General features: G+C 38.5%; 1 pseudogene; it reads left to right on the top strand.

The window, feature by feature from the left end:
• The window catches only part of LOC149167618 (E3 ubiquitin ligase PQT3-like), a 71,251-nt pseudogene that overhangs the window by 5,401 nt on the left and 46,531 nt on the right, over window positions 1–19,319 (top strand).

Here is a 19,319-nt window from a genome sequence, read left to right as displayed (position 1 = left end):
TGCGAGCCATGTGTTTCTTGAAATTATTCAGTTGTTCTATTGAAGAAACCCTTTAGTGGATGCAGAGGCAATACAAATAGATTATATACCAAGAGCTACTCTACTGTAGCACCATTCAGATATCACATTTGCTATCAAGAAAATAAACCCTTGGATAAAAGCAACATCAAGGATTGTAGTATCACTTTTTTATCAAGGATAAAAACTATTGGATGAAACAAAATCTGACAATTATAAAGGTAAAACCCATGAATATATACAGTAACCCAATCAAGAAACAAATTTCATGGGAAAGTATTTGTAACACCACATAATTCTGTTAATACATTGGCAGACTATGGAGGAGGACTATATTTTAATCATATGGAAGTTAACCTCTGGTCTGACTATCCTTTTCTTTAATAATTCAATGCTTTTCTATTGAAAGAATACTATTGAAAGACTAGGAATAGGCTGGTGTGGAGGGCTCCACAATGATGACCCTCCTCCTATTGGACTGACCCCTATAGTAACTTGACTTGTAGTTTTTGTGATGATTATGATCTTGATGTACCTGCCAGGGTGCCTGTTTTGAAACTTGTATTCTATTTGGCTCCCACCATGTGGTGCTTTGAACTTTGATACTTTTTTAGTTTGGTTGATAATTTGTTGATTTCAAGTTCTTATTACTCTCTTCAAGTTATTCCACATGCGAGTTAAAAAATCACTCATATAGGATATTATGGAAGAATTTTCCTAACACATTTCCTACCATGATATGTAAGACAAATCCACTTCTGATTATGCTAGCATGCAATTCTCTGTTGTGATGGAGTGCTTGTAAGTCAACACATACACTGAGGACACATGAAATGTTAGTTGATCATCCTCCATTGTTGTGGGGAAAAGTATCCGACTCGGATGACCCTATCCCTACTCTAAGGGTGACAGTCCTTAGCAACAACTGAAAGTAAAGCTTTGATATTTTCCTTTATGAAAGTACAGAGAAGGAAGAAAAGATTGACCAACCGGTGTCTTTCGCTTTTGTCGATCTTGTCCTCTCTCTTTGTCTCTTGTTCCCAGCTCCTTGCTCCCTTTGCCGGCCCAGCTACACACAGATCCTACACAAACAAGAGAGGGAAACTACAAGAAACATGTACTCATAACTGATGCATGGATTAGAGTGAATCAGATATACAAGTAAATACAATACATCAATGCAATACAAGTATATAGGAGAACATTCAAAGCTTTATTGATAGAAGTAAAAGGGTTCTGAGAAGGTTACAACCATCAATGGCTCCAATCCAGCAGCACCTCCCCAGCAGCAAGAAATCTCCTCTTCACCTCTATGAAAGCAATCACCCAATAACTCTAACTGTAAACCAACAGCACTTCCTTGCTTTGCACAAAATTCCAGCCTCCTTAGACCTCATAGAAGATCTCTATATATAGGAAAGAAGAAGAGAGGATGAGTCAGCTTGAGACTGACATAAAGCTGCCTTGTGTCCTCTCCCGCTTCAGTTAAACTTTAGTTCTTGAGTCCACTTGGAGATCCTTGCTTACACATGGAGATCAAGTACCTCTTACTCATCACAGGGCGAATCCCTTGAACCAAGTGTCAGTTTGGAAGCTTCCTGGGCAATTGACACCTTGCAGAATGACTGTGCCACTTGGCCAATCTCTCCCAGCGCAGGTAGCCTTCATTAGATTTGACTTTCAGCGCAGGTACAAGGAGGAGCAGTTGCATTCCAGCGCAGATGCTCAGTGGAGCAGCTGACATGATCCAAAAATAGCCTGTTTTTGAGTGTTTTCAGGTGGAGAACTGATGGGAAGTGCTGTGGTTTGCTGACCTTGTTCTTCTAGGGGTAAGAACAACATGTTTAGGGACTGAGGATCCCTGTAATTATTGACATTTCATGCTCCATGCTGCGAGGCACAAAAATGTCTATAACAGTTGCCCCCTAAAGTATGAGGCCGTTTATCGGGTGAAATGCTTTATCTAGAGGGTCCGAAGTTCATTCCAGTGCTGAGGAGGCGCCCTGTAATACAATACAATACAATACATTATTTTTCATTCTGATTTCATGATCTAGCTGAGGCGGGCATTCCCATGCTCAGCTTTATAAATACATTTTGGTACATAGAACAGACGATCGTCTGATGGTAGACTGATAATTCTCTGCTGAAATTATCATCCTTTGAATAGGATGATCATCTGTTGCAATGATGTACATGACAAATGCTTTTATATTTCCTGAATATATATCGCAGCCCGGATGGATGAAACTAGATCCGGGGTCTTCAAACTCGCTCGATCTTCACTCTAAGTACAAGTCGATCCATGTGAGAATTGCGCTGAAGTCGAACATGGAAAGACATCGCTTGATTACCGGCCAATAATGAAAACCGTTAACAAGCGCGAGAGGAATCACCGATAATGATAATGACCCTCAAGGTACTGCAGTACAATTCACGTGGCGTGAATAAAGGACTTGGCGTCGAACGCCACGCAAAATCTTCTGGTCAAAGGTCATTGATGTATACCTGTCGCCGGAAGTGAGAAACTTGCCATTGAGGCATGCAAGCTTCAAAGTACTGATGGGGTTGTTCCTAGATCAACTTCTTGGATAATGAGCTGAAGTCGACAAGAAGCGATCCGTCAAAGGAGGGCCTTAATGAATCCCACATCAATGACACGGAACGGAGCTAATGATTTTAGTGCAGGTGAAAACAAACTGTGACATATGATTCAGGGTGGCGATCATGAGTGGATGAAGGATAATGTATGGCAGTGGATGGGACACGGTTGACACTTTCAGAATGACCTCTCTTGAACATATAACGACACTGATGCGATGGATCGGTAGCATTACCCCAAATGTGGATGGTTTGGCGAGGACCATGGTGATGAGACCGGTGAATGAAACAACCCAACCCAATATGGAACGGAGGAAAAGTGTCATGTTCAAGAGCGACTTGCTACCATTAAGCTTTGATGTTCTCCCAATTTTTCCCCAGTCATTTCTGACCAGTACCTCTTTATTTTTGTCAAGCTTGAGGAGGATAACATATGCTTGTTCTATAACCTGCCCTTCGGGCAAGCCCATCGCTATGATTTAACGAGCTTAGCGATAGGGAAACTCGTTCTCGTCTAAAGACAAGTTTGTCGCTATTTAATCATTTTAACGAGTCTAACGACAAAGAAAACTCGGTCCTTTTCATTTTTAGAGAGTCTGAAAAGGTACAGAAAGTTAACTCCATAATTCCTTTTTCGTCATCTAATCCCTTAAGTCCGAAAAAGTATAAAACAATACAGAAGGGATGAGTTTTCGATTGCTTTAACGAGCCGAACAAAACAAGCGCTCGATCTTTTTGTGTAATAATCCCTCAGGTCCAAAAAGATTAAAATCTAGAGGAGGGATAGCTCTTCCGGTCGTTTAACGAGCTGGAAGGCCAAAACTCGGAAAACTTTTCATATTTTACGAGTCAGTGAAAAGAGCTCAAAGAAGACTCGTCTTTTGAGGAACGAGTGATAAACAGGGATAGCAGCAGATTCCAGGTACAGGTTAGAATTTTCCAATCACGGCAGTGTCACAAGGATGGCTAGGTGAAATCACTCTTCGCAGCTGTTTCTCAAAAGAGGTAAACACACAAATGGAGGTGAATGATCGGCCAAATGAACAGTGGAGGTGACGGTGCACAAACACGACCAAGGCTTTTACGGCTGATGAATTTACGATCTCAAAAGGTTATTTACCGGTTCATTTTTTCTGAATGAGCTTGAACTCTAAAGGAAAGCCTGCTCATAACTTATGTTTATTTTTTAACGAGCATGAACTATGTGCTAAAACTGCTCGGATCTTGCGTTTATTTTTTAACGAGCATGAACTATGTGCTAAAACTGCTCGATATACCAGTCATAATAAGAACGCCTCCTGTGAGATAGCTATTTTTTAAGGAGCTTTATCTCACGAAGCTATGCTCCAATTTTGGCAAGTTTTTACCTTTGCCCCACAGGCTTTCTTCATGTAAGGTCGGAAACGGCTAATCCTACGAGTTTAAAGGGTTAGACCTACGGGTTTAAAGGGAGGACCTAAAAATTTAAAAAAATAAATAGTCGTCCCTTGCTTACATTCCAAAAGTTTGCATGCCCCCAGGCATAGGACAGAATTTCGAGGCTGCCCCTCCTCTCCCCTACTTCTGCTTTTCTTTGGGTGTTCACAGCTACTTGTCATCTTGCCAATCTAATGTTAACGATACTAGTCTTCTCGTTATTTTAGGGGGTCTTATGCGGTACTCAGGCTTCCCGTCGGCCCAACTTTTAACGAACAGCTATTTGTGACAAGAGAAGAACACTACTCAAAGACAAAACATTGGTATTATTGAGGGAGGCTTGCCTCTTTCTTATTATCCGAAGAGGGTTCTATTTGCTGCCGCAAATCAATCTCTTTCTTCGGCGATGTCTATTATCAGGTTACTAAAGATGGCGACCACCTGTTGCAGCAATAGAATCTCTTTCTTTGGAGGCTGCCCCTACTTATCCTTCAAAACATATGTTTTAATGGGTGAGGCTTGTCTTCAAAGATGGTTACTACTTGCTACCGCAAATGGTCCCCTTCCTCGGTATCCTGATTATTTAGACAAGGGGAGGGAGAAGCTGATTATCTCACTCACATAACTTTGACAAAAGAATATTATTCTAGAACAACCCCTCTTCCACCGCCGGACGGGGTACGGACTAGTCCATTCTTCTACGGAAATTCTACCTTACACCCAGGGTTTCTTCTGCCCGAAGCAGACCAGGGTGCATGCCCCCTGGGTTCCAGTCTTTCTTTCCGAATCACTCGCATTCATCGGGAAGGAGGACCGGGGGTGGAGGCGAATCTTGAGTGAACAGACCATTTAGGAATGGTATTTGACTATTTGCGATGCGAGATCCCGGAAACGAAAGTTGGTCTACGAGCTTGACCACCCTTCCTTCGTGTGGAAAACACATTACTCTAAAGAGTGAGGAGACTATCGCTCCCATGCAATAAATATAGTCGCGTCCAAGGAGTAGGTTATAATCCAAGGGTCCTTGGATGACCAACACGTTCATATTGACGGTCTTCCCTTTCAATGTAATAGGCACATTGGGGAGGATTCCTAATGGTCGACTGGTTCCTTTATCAAAACCTGAGAGATTTCTTAACTCAGGTAAAAGCGCTGGGGAACCCAGTGCTTTCCAAGCAACAGAGGAAAGGATACTCACAGACGCCCCCTCATCAATGATAGTACCAGCCATAATCATTCTATAGATCTGGACAATGATTCTGAACGGTATACTGGCTGGTAGCCGGGGTCTGCCTAGTTGATTCCAATCAAAGGATACAACCAGGTTGCTCGGTGGTGGGACCGAATATACGGCCGGGTATGACCCTGATGATGTTCCTTCCTGCGATAAAGGAATGGGCGCATTGCGCTGACGCTCATCAGAGTCGGTGCTAATGAAAAGAACCTGGATGGTGTCATCCTTATTCTCTTCAGTGAGGGTGTCGCATGAAGATGACTCTTCGGCGACGGTGTCATTTGAAGATGGGTCTTCAATGACGGGGTCATTGGACGATGAAACCTCTGAAGGAAGAACCAGGTCAACTGCCGTTTCGACCTTTAGACTCTCGTCTGGTCTGGATTCAGTAGGTTCATTCTCAATGACCGACACTTCAGCTGACCACTTGGGCGGGTCAACTGGATTTTCAACTATCAAGGGATTAGGCGCGAGTTTTTGGTATCCAGGAGGAAGTCGTAACGGTGAAACCGGATGATTTTCCAAAACTCTCTTGGCCTCATCTAAGAATGGACATTTGTGGATGGCATGTTTGCCTTCACACAATACACAGGGTGATCTTTGTCTCCCTCTTCGTCCTTCACTCTCGCTAGTTGACGGACTGCAATCAACATGACTATCAGAGGTTGATGCTACCGGATTGTGCAACCTCGGGGACCAGTCCCTTAGTATCCGGGAAATACAAGGACAATCACGATGGAAGTGGGTCCCTTTGCAAATGACACATGGCGATTTAGGCCCGGTCGGTGCAGCGTGTGGGTTTTTGTCGGCTGTCTTTTGCTCGCCCCCAGCTGCCTTCGCCATAGGCTCCTTCTGCTTCTTTTCTTTCTTCTTCTTTTCCTTCTTCTCCTTGGGAGGTTGACTTTTGCCAGCTCTACCTTGCGAAGATGAAGGATCAGAGGAATTATTGTAAGAAGTGGAAGGCTGGTGGGTAGTTCTAGACTGTTCTGACTGTTGATTCGACTGCTCAGGATTAGTGGCGATCTGGACTACATTAGTTGAAAAGAGCCATACAGGTAGGCCAATTGTCAATCCTGGAAGTGACAATGTCGCCATATGAGGCGCACCAACATCTCCCCAAGAGGAGAAGGGATTTGGACTTCCGCCAAGGTTGCCTCCTTGGTTGGTGGGCTCCATACTTTTCAACTGAAAGATCAACGTGGGAATAACAGGTGATTATGTTCCGCTTAAAATAAATTTTATTAACGACGCTTTTAGACACAAACTTGCTTTTTCATGTTTTAAGAGTCGAGAAAAAGCTAAAGATGACTCTAGTCACCTTCGATGTATTAACGAGCCCGAAGTGACAAATGCTCGGTTGGACCTTTTCAGTTATAGAGTTTGAAAAGGGCCAAAAGAAACTGCTCTGGAGATCTAGGCAGAGGGTGTGCCAAACCTTTCGCGAAACCACAGAATACGTTTTACGGTACGGGTGGTCGATCTTCGTGAATGCTGTGTTCACTGCATCGCGATCAGTAGGGCGGTTGACACGGCTTCCTATGGATAAAGGATAATTGCCTATAGGGGTCTCCCAATATACGCGACGGTACGCGGGAGCACAAGTCCGTATTAGTGCCACCGACTCTCAGGAGGAATCACCCACCTTCGTAGAGATCGACAGTCACTATGTTTAACGACGCCGGAACACGTCTCTACCTAGACCTCTAGATGTTTGCGTTATGTTACAAAGCATTGTTATGTAAATTGGGTTTATTTTAATGTTGATCTTGCTTAGCAGTTTGCCTTTAAGGATCACTACGAGATGTATATATACAACTTCCTAAATGCAATCTAAGATGAGAAGCAAAAATTTTCAATCTTTCAACTTTGAAAACCTTAATCTACTGAGCGAAAAGAAAGACACAACTTTTCGTACAGATCATAGAACACACACTAAAATGCAAATTTTCCTAAATCGTCAAGCACACAGTCAAATGCAAAATGCACAATGCATGTATTTCTTTTCTTTTTCCTTAATGTTGATGTAAGACAGAAAGGAAACTGTTGTATAACTTTGAATCTAATTTCAAGCGAAAATAAACAAGCTTGTCCAAAATCAAAAGACACCTTAAGATCGACTTGTTTAGACACTGGAAATGTATAGATTCAAACCATAAAACGAAAAACAAACAAACTCAAACAGCCATGAACAGTAACAAAACTAGCTCTTAAGATCACAACGACACTTTTACAGTTCAGGATCTAAGAGGCCACAGCTATACTGGTTTGCTTTTCACAATGGGAAACTGTAACTGAAGTAAGAAATACTGAAAGAACAATCACAATTTCATCACACAACTGAGGCGTAATAATGTCAAGGAGAGTTGGTTTACAACAAGTACAATGACAAGCAATCAGCAGCAAAATAACAGTGAAAACAGGGCTAAGACACAGTGGGAAACCTCAGGAAGACATAGCCTAACTGGACTAGCGCAGGCTCTGGTCTGTCAAATTGACTCTCAGCACAGTTCCCGAAGGGAGTACCTGCGCTGGAATGCAGACTGCCTGTGGACAACCTGCACTGAGACACGAGAGTTGCGTTTACAAGGATTTCCGGGTCATAAAAAGCTCAAAAATTCACTGTTTTTGCTGAAATAAAAAGCTATAGGTCAAGTACAAGCTAAGGGATGATCAAGAGGATGAAAAGCTATCACAAAGAGTACAAGAGTCTTTTGTAGATCAGCTCTTCAAATCATGAATCTGCTCAATAAATGAGCAAGAGTAGCAGGCCCTCTACTTCGCTTTTGATATAGTCAAAAGCTTTTCGATTTGGTACTCTTTGGTTCAAGAAATGAATAGCAAAGATACTACAAACACCAACAAGATACTAGGCTCCCCAGTGGAGTCGCCAGTTTGTTGTGGGGAAAAGTATCCGACTCGGATGACCCTATCCCTACTCTAAGGGTGACAGTCCTTAGCAACAACTGAAAGTAAAGCTTTGATATTTTCCTTTATGAAAGTACAGAGAAGGAAGAAAAGATTGACCAACCGGTGTCTTTCGCTTTTGTCGATCTTGTCCTCTCTCTTTGTCTCTTGTTCCCAGCTCCTTGCTCCCTTTGCCGGCCCAGCTACACACAGATCCTGCACAAACAAGAGAGGGAAACTACAAGAAACATGTACTCATAACTGATGCATGGATTAGAGTGAATCAGATATACAAGTAAATACAATACATCAATGCAATACAAGTATATAGGAGAACATTCAAAGCTTTATTGATAGAAGTAAAAGGGTTCTGAGAAGGTTACAACCATCAATGGCTCCAATCCAGCAGCACCTCCCCAGCAGCAAGAAATCTCCTCTTCACCTCTATGAAAGCAATCACCCAATAACTCTAACTGTAAACCAACAACACTTCCTTGCTTTGCACAAAATTCCAGCCTCCTTAGACCTCATAGAAGAGCTCTATATATAGGAAAGAAGAAGAGAGGATGAGTCAGCTTGAGACTGACATAAAGCTGCCTTGTGTCCTCTCCCTCTTCAGTTAAACTTCAGTTCTTGAGTCCACTTGGAGATCCTTGCTTACACATGGAGATCAAGTACCTCTTACTCATCACAGGGCGAATCCCTTGAACCAAGTGTCAGTTTGGAAGCTTCCTGGGCAATTGACACCTTGCAGAATGACTGTGCCACTTGGCCAATCTCGCCCAGCGCAGGTAGCCTTCATTAGATTTGACTTTCAGCGCAGGTACAAGGAGGAGCAATTGCATTCCAACGCAGATGCTCAGTGGAGCAGCTGACATGATCCAAAAATAGCCTGTTTTTGAGTGTTTTCAGGTGGAGAACTGATGGGAAGTGCTGTGGTTTGCTGACCTTGTTCTTCTAGGGGTAAGAACAACATGTTTAGGGACTGAGGATCCCTGTAATTATTGACATTTCATGCTCCATGCTGCGAGGCACAAAAATGTCTATAACATCCATGTCAAACTTTTGCATTTGATGAAATAGTTTTAGTGTCACATCTTGACAACCATTAAGCACATACACTGACATTATAACATTCCATGATCCCACAATATTCACTTGAGTTTCACATAAATTTTAACTCTCTACATATTTAATATCCACATCCACAATCATTTGGATCAAAGTTATTTGCAACACGTTCATGGGAAAAATTGAGATATTTTTCAAACCTATTAAAGCTTTCTCGACATGTTTCCACTACACCATTGATGTGCCCTTGCATATCGATATTCCAAAGTTCTATCAAATCCCTTTGCACCACAATATCATCATCTAGGAAGAGAACTTTATCGAGCTCTGGAAAGATCTCAGGGAGGTAGAAGCGAAGATGGTTAAAGATAGATAGATACTCTAGATTCTGATACTTCAAATTAGAGTTTGTATTCATACAATGCGACTTAAGTAAAAATCCTTTATAGATGTAGAGCCAAGTTGTCTAAAAAATGGGCTATAACTAGAATTCATCCATGTAAAGTCATCAATGGTCTGAACTTGAATTGTTGCTTTCCCTTAGGGGTTAGCCAAGAACCACATTTTCATAGCTGCATAGTTTAGCTTATCAGTGACCAAATGAAATACATGATTGAGCCAGTGGGAGCTTTTTCAATTCTGATTTCAAGTTCTTATTTCCTCTCTTCAAGTTCTTCAACACGAGAGTTAACAAACCCCTCATATTATGGAAAAATTGTCTTTTATAAACACATTTCCCACCATGATATGTAACACAAATCCACTTCTGATTATGCTAGAATGAAATTCCCTGTCATGATGGAGTGCTTGTATGTTATCACTTGCACTAAGGACACATGCTATGAACATCGACTCTATCAGTTTTGTTAGGGAATGAAAAGTGTAGGCATTTTATCATGTGAAGTTTTCTTTACAGTTGGTTTGTCATGATTGTGTTTTACTCTACTGTGAAGTTTGTCTTATGAATATAATAATCCTTTCTCCTCATTAATCTTCAATTTAATTTTTTGTACATGCTGAAATGAAGTGAAGTTTATGTTCAATCTTCAAGGTGTTTTAGGAATCAGGATATTATATAATATAAAAAATTATTCAGAGTTTTCTATGTCCACATTCATGTCCTTGTTTCTTGCAGCACTACCTCTCCATCACTCTACATTCATCTACAATTCTATTGGCATGCCCTTGCACCTTTTGGTGCAAATGCTAGTTGTATTGTGTAGTTCTTTTTGCTTTGAGGTTCTTGTCTTCTTATTTTTTTTTGATCCAGTAAGAGTGGAGCCTTCCGTTAATCGATAAAAAATACACAATGTACACTTTTTTAACAGAGCCAAGAACAACAACACTAGCTCTGTGAACACTCAGTAGATAGCTGGGTTGACACAACCCCGTACCTGACTCAAACAAAACTACAAAAGGATTGATGCTCAAATCACCAATAAACTTCTCATCCTCAAAGCTACACTCTGGAAAACTTGCCTTCCTTCCTAACCCAAAAGATAAATTTGATGAAAAGGGCCCACATATCTTACAACCCACAATATTCTATGACCCACATATCCTATGGCCCACATATCCTACAAGACACAATAACTTACAGCCCACATATTCTATGGCCCACATATTATAAAATAAGCCTTAACCTATGGTTGACTTCGTAACCCAATGAACGCGCTATCCAGCCCTCAAAGATCTGACAGCCTTTAACTGATTTCGGGTCAACAACTTACCCTTTCCTTAATTTTCCAGTCGGACCTGATGAGAAACCAAAACCATCTTTCTATAATTTTTCGGGTTCGTTTTGTGGAAAATCCCTCATTTAACTTTATGATCTGACTACCGTGCGATCCAACCCTCATCGATCTGATGGTCCAGAGTTGATTTTGGGCCAGCAACATGCCCTCTATATATTTATCCATTCGGACCCGATGAGTGGCCTAAACCACCGCTCTAAATTTTTTCGGGTCTGTTTTATAGGATATCCTTCATGCAACTATCCGCCCAAAATCCATAGGATGTTGTAGTTCACTACTATCTATGGTCAGTTGCCTGTCAACCTACTCGCTATTTAACCCTTGATTCTTCCCTAGATAGGCCAATGATTTGGATACCCTTCGAGCAGTTATCCGCTCGAAATCTGTAGGATGCTGGAGTTCACCGAAATCTGTGGTCGGCTACTTGTCAAACTTCCCGCTTTTTACCCTTTTCTTCTTCCTTGTTATTGGTTCACTTTCGACTGTTTCCATTGGTCTATTTACTACTTATCTTTCATAAATTTAAAACACTCCCTGTCTATGATTGCCTGTCTATGACAGTCCTTGTGCAAATTCCCTGAGGGTGTTGACTCTCAAGCATAACTTCTGTTATCTCTTGTAAAAATCACTCCATTTTCCAGACAATTCGCTAACCTATTGGTTGTTCTGTGCACGTGAACAAATATGAGTTTTCTTAGGGTTCTCAAGTGGGTTTGTATACGTTGATAGAATTGCAATAACCATAAGTGATTTGATACTTTTTCTGGTGTTGTATCGTTGCCTATATTTTTGACTGAATTAATTACTAATTTAGAATCTGCTTCTATGATTTCATTGTGTAGATTGGATTTAATCAAGATTTCTACACATTGCTCTAAGGCCATGAGTTCTGCCATATTATTAGTGGCATTCCCAACATGACTATGAAAGATGACTTTTATGTTTCCCTTCTCATCTCTTATAACTCCTCCATAACCAGCAATCCTAGGGTTTCCCTTGGAGGCTCCATTTATATTAAACTTCAAGAAGCCATGAGGAGGCGGTTGCCAGAAGTCCTTCCCCACTGTTGTATGTCTTATGATCTTGCTTATGCCCTGGGTGACAGGCAACTGCAAACCCAATGCAAAAGTATATGAGCATCCTGGTTTAGAGGAGGGTTCTAGTGTTAGAAAATTATATATTACAGAGCAATGGAACACATAAAATATTGCAGAAATATAAATGCAAAAAACGCATAAAACAAGAGAGACACAGATATACGTGGTTCACCCAGTTTGGGCTATGTCCATGGAGAAACAACCAATCCTTCTTTTATTATATTATCCAACAAACTAAAGAGATACAACGTACAGCAGATCCACTGTAACTCCCTCTTCGCTCTCAATCTCCTCTCTTTTCTTCACTCAGAATACAAATATTCTCAGATGAAATACAATTCCCTCATATATATAGTGAGGGGTTTCCTTCTAGGGAAAAAAACCCTAAACTAAATAGAAGTTCTACTGTCAGATCATCCGCCTAATGAACGACCCAGATTGACTAGAAATTACTAGATTTTTACAAGGCAATTTTACATCTATTTTTAGCTTCGAGGGCGCTACCCCTAAACCCCCGCAGGGGACCGCTAGCCCTCGAACCCCCCATCCGGGGGGGAATTTACCCCCTCAGACCCCCATGGGGGGAACAATTCGCCCTCGCACTCCCCCGATGTGGAGGGGTGTACAACCTTCCTAGGGTATACATTCGGCTGAAACCTTTGAATACAGAAGATAATCAAACTCCACACCCAACAATCTCCCTCTTGGAGATTGATTATAGCAACTCCACCGCTGGTTCATTTTCTATACAATGATTCCTCTTTGGACCTAGCTATTTCTCATCTTCTTCATCATACTTGAAGACCAATTGAAACTGAGCAGATTCTCAGTTTCTCCCTGGTTACAACTTTTGTTAACATATCTGCAGGATTATGGCTAGTGTGTATCTTTGCCAGCTTCAACTGTCCATCTTCCAACACTGACTGTATGAAATGGTACTTGAGATGTATATGCTTAGTCTTGGAATGAAATACAAAGTTATTTGCAAGATGTATGGCACTCTGGTTGTCACTGTATAACCTGCCCAACTCCTACTTCTTACCCAATTCATCCATAAACCTTTGTAACCAAATAATTTCTTTACTAGCCTATGTAGCAGCAACATACTCTGCTTCTATTGTTGAAAGTGCAACAACACTTTGGATTTTTGAAACCCAACTGATAGCTGTTCCACCTACAGTAAATATATATCCTGTAGTGCTCCTCCTGTTATCTCTGTCACCTGCCATATCTGCATCAACATATCTCTGTAGAGCAATGTTTGAACCACCAAAGCATAATGCTTGATTTGTGGTACCTCTTAAATAGCTGAGAACCCACTTCACCGCCATCCAATGTTCTTTTCCTAGATTGTTCATGTACCTGCTTACAACTCCCACTGCATGTGCAATATCAGGCCTTGTGCAGACCATTACATAAATTAAGCTTCGCATTGTTGATGCATATGGAACTTTGGACATATGAGCCATTTCTTCCTAAGTCTTGGGACACAACCCCTTACTTAATTTGAAATGGCTGGCCAAAGGTATACTAATTGGTTTTGCATTCTGCATATTAAACTTTTTCAACACCTTTTCTATGTACTCACTTTGAGACAATGTTAATTTGTGATTCTTCCTGTCTCTAGTTATTCTCATACCAAGGATTTGTTTTGCAGCACCCAAATCCTTCATTACAAATGAGTTTTCCAATTTCCTTTTGAGCATATTTATTTTCTGCGTGTTAGAATCTGCAACAAGCATGTCATTTACATACAATAACAATATAATATAGCTGCCATCATTTTTCCTTTTGAGATAAACACAATGATGAGAGTGACATCTAGTATAACCTTGTTCAGACATAAACCTGTCAAATTTTAGATACCACTACCTTGGAGCCTATTTTAAGCCATACAAGCTCTTCTTCAACCTGCACACTAGTTTCTCCTTCCCTTTTACCTCATATTCTTCTGGTTGTTACACACACACACACACACACACACAGATATATATATATATATATATATATATATATATATATATATATATATATATATATATATCTTCCTCCAAATCCCCATGGAGAAAGGTTGTCTTTACATCTAACTACTCAAGATGCAAATCTTCAGCTGCTACTAGACTTAGAATAGTTCTGATTGAAGTCATTTTCACAACAGGAGAAAATATCTCATCAAATTCTATACCCTTTTTCTGTGAAAACCCTTTCACCACAAGTATAGAATTATACCTTTTTCTACCTCCATCTTATTCCTTCAACTTGTAAACCCATTTATTCTGCAATTCTGTTTTACCTGCAGGCAACCTAACTAAGTCCCAAGTCTAGCTATGTGTTAAGGAGTCCATCTCTTCTTTGATGGCTTGCTCCCACTTCTTCCTGGTTTCTACCTGCACTGCTTCTTCATAACATTTTGGTTCACCAGAATCAATCAACAATACATAATATAATGAAGGAGAGTATCGTTCAGGGGGTCTACTTATCGTGGTAGATCTTCTAACACCACTTTCAGGTGTTTGAAGTGCTTGTCGCTGTTGTGGTTGTTGTTATGGTTGTTGATCATTATGATTTTCAGGCACCATTACCTTTCCTGTGATATTGTCAAGCACTGTGTATTCTCTGTTTTCTTTTTCTTGTTTCTTTTCCTGCAGTTGATCCTTATACAAAACCTTTTCATGGAGTATTACATCTCTGCTCCTAATGATTTTGTGTTTTTCATAATCATAAAAGTGATAACCAAAATCATTAACACCATATCCAATAAAGGTACATTTCTTTGATTTTGCCTCAAGCTTTGTTCTATTTTGTTTATTAGTGTGGACAAAGGCTTGACAACCAAAAGTCTTTAAAAATGAGTAGTTTACCTTTTTACCTGTCCATGCCTCCTCTGGAATACCACCATCCAAGGAACTTGAAGGCCCTCTATTTATGAGATAAATAACAATATCTACAACATCTGCCCAAAATTGTGAAGGAAATCCTGCATGCAATCTCATGCACCTTGCATGCTCCATGATTGTCCTGTTCATCCTTTCCGACACACCATTTTCTTGTGGTGTTCTTGGAACTGTCTTCTCTCTACGAATTCCATTCTCTGAACAGTACCTATCAAACTCTTTGCTGCAATATTCACCTCCATTATCTGATCTGAGACACTTCAACCTTTTCCATGTCTCATTTTCAGCCAAACCTTTCCATTTCTTGAAAGTATCAAATACATCAGATTTATTTTGAATATAATAAATCCAGGTTTTTTGGTTGCGTCATCAATAAAAGTAACATAATAATGAGATCCACCAAGAGATGATACATGAGCAGGTCCCCATACATCATAGTAATTATACCCTTCTCATGCATTTAGAGAAGGGTCCAGAATTTATCAGAAACATTTGCAAATAATGCACTTCTGTAAGTTTGTGAATGCCTTGGTGAAATTATGGAACATGTTCATTTCTTTTGATATCAGACTACTTTCCTTTGTTGATGCACTATTGTATTCTTGGAGAATAATTTTATTTAAAGAAAGGAGCTGATCTATGTCAATAGTTAAATGAGGTTGACCTCACACATATGGTACTTTTATCTTGTATGATTAGTGATAACATTTCTTTTTCATGAATTATATTTGGAATATGTTATTTCTGTTATGTATTAATTGCACTATTGTATGATGCCTAGCTGAAAGTATTTATTTTCATATATGATCATCAGATATATGCGATATATTTTATACATTTATTTGACTAACTATTTAGTGAAATAAATTATCTTTACATTTTATCATCTCTGTTTAACATGCAAACAATCTTTATTACCACGTACCAAACAGATATATTTTTAGATCACATACCACACAGAATACCCTGGGTTTATATTAGATTATGTTACCTAGAGATTTTCCTGATAGAATAGGTCATTTAGTTATTATTATTCTTATTGCAATCACTTGAAAACCACCCATTCTCATTTTAAAACCCACATTAGGAAACTGGTCCCATCATCCCTAGTCAAAGCCACCATACCAAACCGATAAGGAGTTGTCTTTAAGGTCTGGACCGGGTGGTTATCTGCCATGTTAGAGAAGTAGAAATCTGAGGCTTCAACAAGTCGCCATTGTACAAGATTCACCTATTAAAATCCACAAGAAGTGTATTGAAATTAGACTACTAGCAAACAAATCTGAACATTATACTATTAATAAGAATATCCATTAGATGTGTTGTAGTTTTGAATTTGAATAAACGTTCTCGTTTTGTCTATTAACTCAACTAGTAACAGTTTGTAGATTAAGATTAATATTTTAATGCTTTCAAAATCATAAACAAAGCATCAAAACTTCATATTTTGTATTAATTTTGAGAATAGATATTAATTTTAATATTTCAATGCTTTCAAAATCATGATTTTATGTTTAATACTTTAATGATTTGAAATAATGTAAAGCCAGATAACCATGCAAAGTGATATTTCATATATGCTAAATTGAATTTCCAATGAAACCTTGTTGATAGTGTGAATGTCGTTACTTAGTTCATAATAAAAAAAACAAAATTTAAGTACCTTTATCTTAATTATAAAGTTTGTTGAAGAGAAAAAAAAAATTTAATGGAGCATTTCTTGTGTGAATAGATAATGTGTGGAACATGTGACAGAGATGGATGTATGGAAGTAGAAACATAACAATACGTACCTACCTACTAAGCAAACAATAAAGCAAGTGTGTTGTTAGGACAAGTCTATTAATTCAATTAATAATAGTTTCAAATGTCAATCATTGACTGAATGGAATTATTGAGTACAAAAGTAACTGTGCAGAGGTGGTTTTTCATGTGCACAACCTATGCAGAGAACAAATGCACAAATAATTTATAAATTTCTAGATTGTATATCGTATATCGTATGAATGTTTACACATAACTAGATATATGTGGGAGAAATGAGAATATTATTATCTTTCATTAGGCATATATTTCACTATGTTAAGTACGTAGTATGTGTGGGAGAGAAGTTGTGTATTAGTGAATGAAATGCAAGCCTCTTCTCACATTAGATTTATGTGGCCAGATATAACATGTATGGGAGAAGTTATGTAGTTGTCATTGTACAGAATAAGAAGTGTGTAACAAGAAATGTGGATAAAATACGAACCTCTCCATACAAATATAAAAAGATATTTGGAAATACAAATGTCATCAATAATATCATATATGATAATTTCTTACTAAAATATTATAAATAAAATATTTTAGTTGATGAAATAGATGAGACAAAAATGTGAACGAAATGTGGACCTCTCTGCACAATAGAGTTACACATCCAGATACAGTGTGTACATAAGAATTTGTTCAGTTGTCATTGTGTAGAACATGCATGGGATGAGACACAAATGTAGATGAAATATGAACCTCTCTACACAAATACAAAAATATATTCAGAAATATGAATATCACCAATAATATCATATACATCAATTTCTTACTAAAATATTAGCAATACAATCCTTTAGTGGATGAAATGTGGACCTCTCCACACAATGGAGTTACGTGTCCAAATACAGCGCATATGAAAGAAGCTGTGCAATCATAATTCTATGGGGCAAGAAATGCGGAACAAGAAATGTAAACAAAATAAAAACCTCTCCGCACAAATACAAAAATATATTTGGAAATATTAATATCAATAATAATATCATATACATCAATTTCTTAGTAAAATATTAACAATAAAATCTTTTAGTAGACAAAATGTGGACCTATTTACACAATAGAGTTACATGTCCAGATATAGCACATACGAAAGAAGTTGTGCAATCTTTTTTGTGTGGAGTAAGTAGTGTGGATGAAATATGGACCTCTCCGCACAAATACAAAAAGATATTCACAAATATGAATATCACCAATAATATCGTAGACATCAATATAGATTTTAAATGGCAGGTGTATAAGGAAGTTAATTTTAAACTATTAATGTTAATCTGGTATTATTATTATGTTTTGTTGCACAAAGCTTTGACTGTGCAGAACATGGGAGATGTTTGTCGATTCTCCAAAGAAATTTTCGCTTAATATTTTGTTGTGCAAATACAATTTTATAATTCCTAGATCATATATTGTATAAATGTTTATGAAGGACAAGATATGTGTGAGAGAATGATGAATATGGTTATGTTTCGTTGTGCAGAGATTTTACTACACAAACTATGAACTATCTATGGGAAAGCACTTGAGAAAGCCTGTCCAGATATAGCATGTACAGAAGAAAAGTGGATAAAATAGAGATTCCACTAAAATATTAGAAAAACATCGTATTAATCTAGCATTTACTTTGGTGCTATTGCGAAAAACAAATATGCATTGTTTAATACTATAATTATAGCAATAAAATCCTCTACTAAAATATTAGCAAGAATAACGTATAAGTCTAGTGTTTGCTTTGGTTTTATTATGAACAACAAATATACATTGTTTAGTACTGAATTATTAGCAATAAAAGAATTTAGTGCCAAGTGCAAAGAACTACACATTTAAATCTTTCTTTGTACAATGGACTTATTTCACACTTCCACACAGATGCCTAATTCGAAACATACTCAGAAATATGAACATATGCATTCATTACAACTAAAATATTATTAATAATATAAGCATAAAGTACGCACTTTTAATACCAAAATATATAATAAATTGAATAGCAATAGTATGCATTATTTTCAAGTAAAATATTACCAATAATATAAGCATATGCAATATTATTGAGAAAATGTGCATTATTTAATACTAAACTATTAGCAATATAAGCCTTTTATGATAACTATGGTGATCTGCACATTAAAAGCTCCCTTCACACAATAGAGTTCTTCCAGACTTGTGCACATATGCCTAGTTTGAAACATATTCGGAGATACGAAGATAAGCATTATTTACACTCAAAATATTGTCAATAATATCATTTCTTGTCACAATAGAAAATGGTCATAGATATCTACACATCTGCATTCTTGTGAATGTTGCCTACATCTTAGAAATCAACAAGCACCAAACATGTGGGTCGAACTCACCGATGGCCTCTATGTCGTGCAAGCCCTTCAATTACGAGGTGAAGAAATTCCTCAACAGTACTATTAATGGCTCCATCTTCATAGCCATATTCCTTTTCTATTGAATTTGTAGAAAACCATAACGGGCCTATCTTAGAAGTTGAACGAGGTATTGGATTTGGGTCTTTATC

The sequence above is a fragment of the Pinus tabuliformis genome, chromosome 5_1, assembly GCF_031772625.1.
Source record: "Pinus tabuliformis cultivar Carrire ecotype Pingquan chromosome 5_1, CPIR1, whole genome shotgun sequence".
NCBI classification, from domain to species: Eukaryota; Viridiplantae; Streptophyta; class Pinopsida; order Pinales; family Pinaceae; genus Pinus; species Pinus tabuliformis.
The sequence above is the reverse complement of the archived record's forward strand: the minus strand, read 5'-3'. Positions and strand labels throughout refer to the sequence as shown.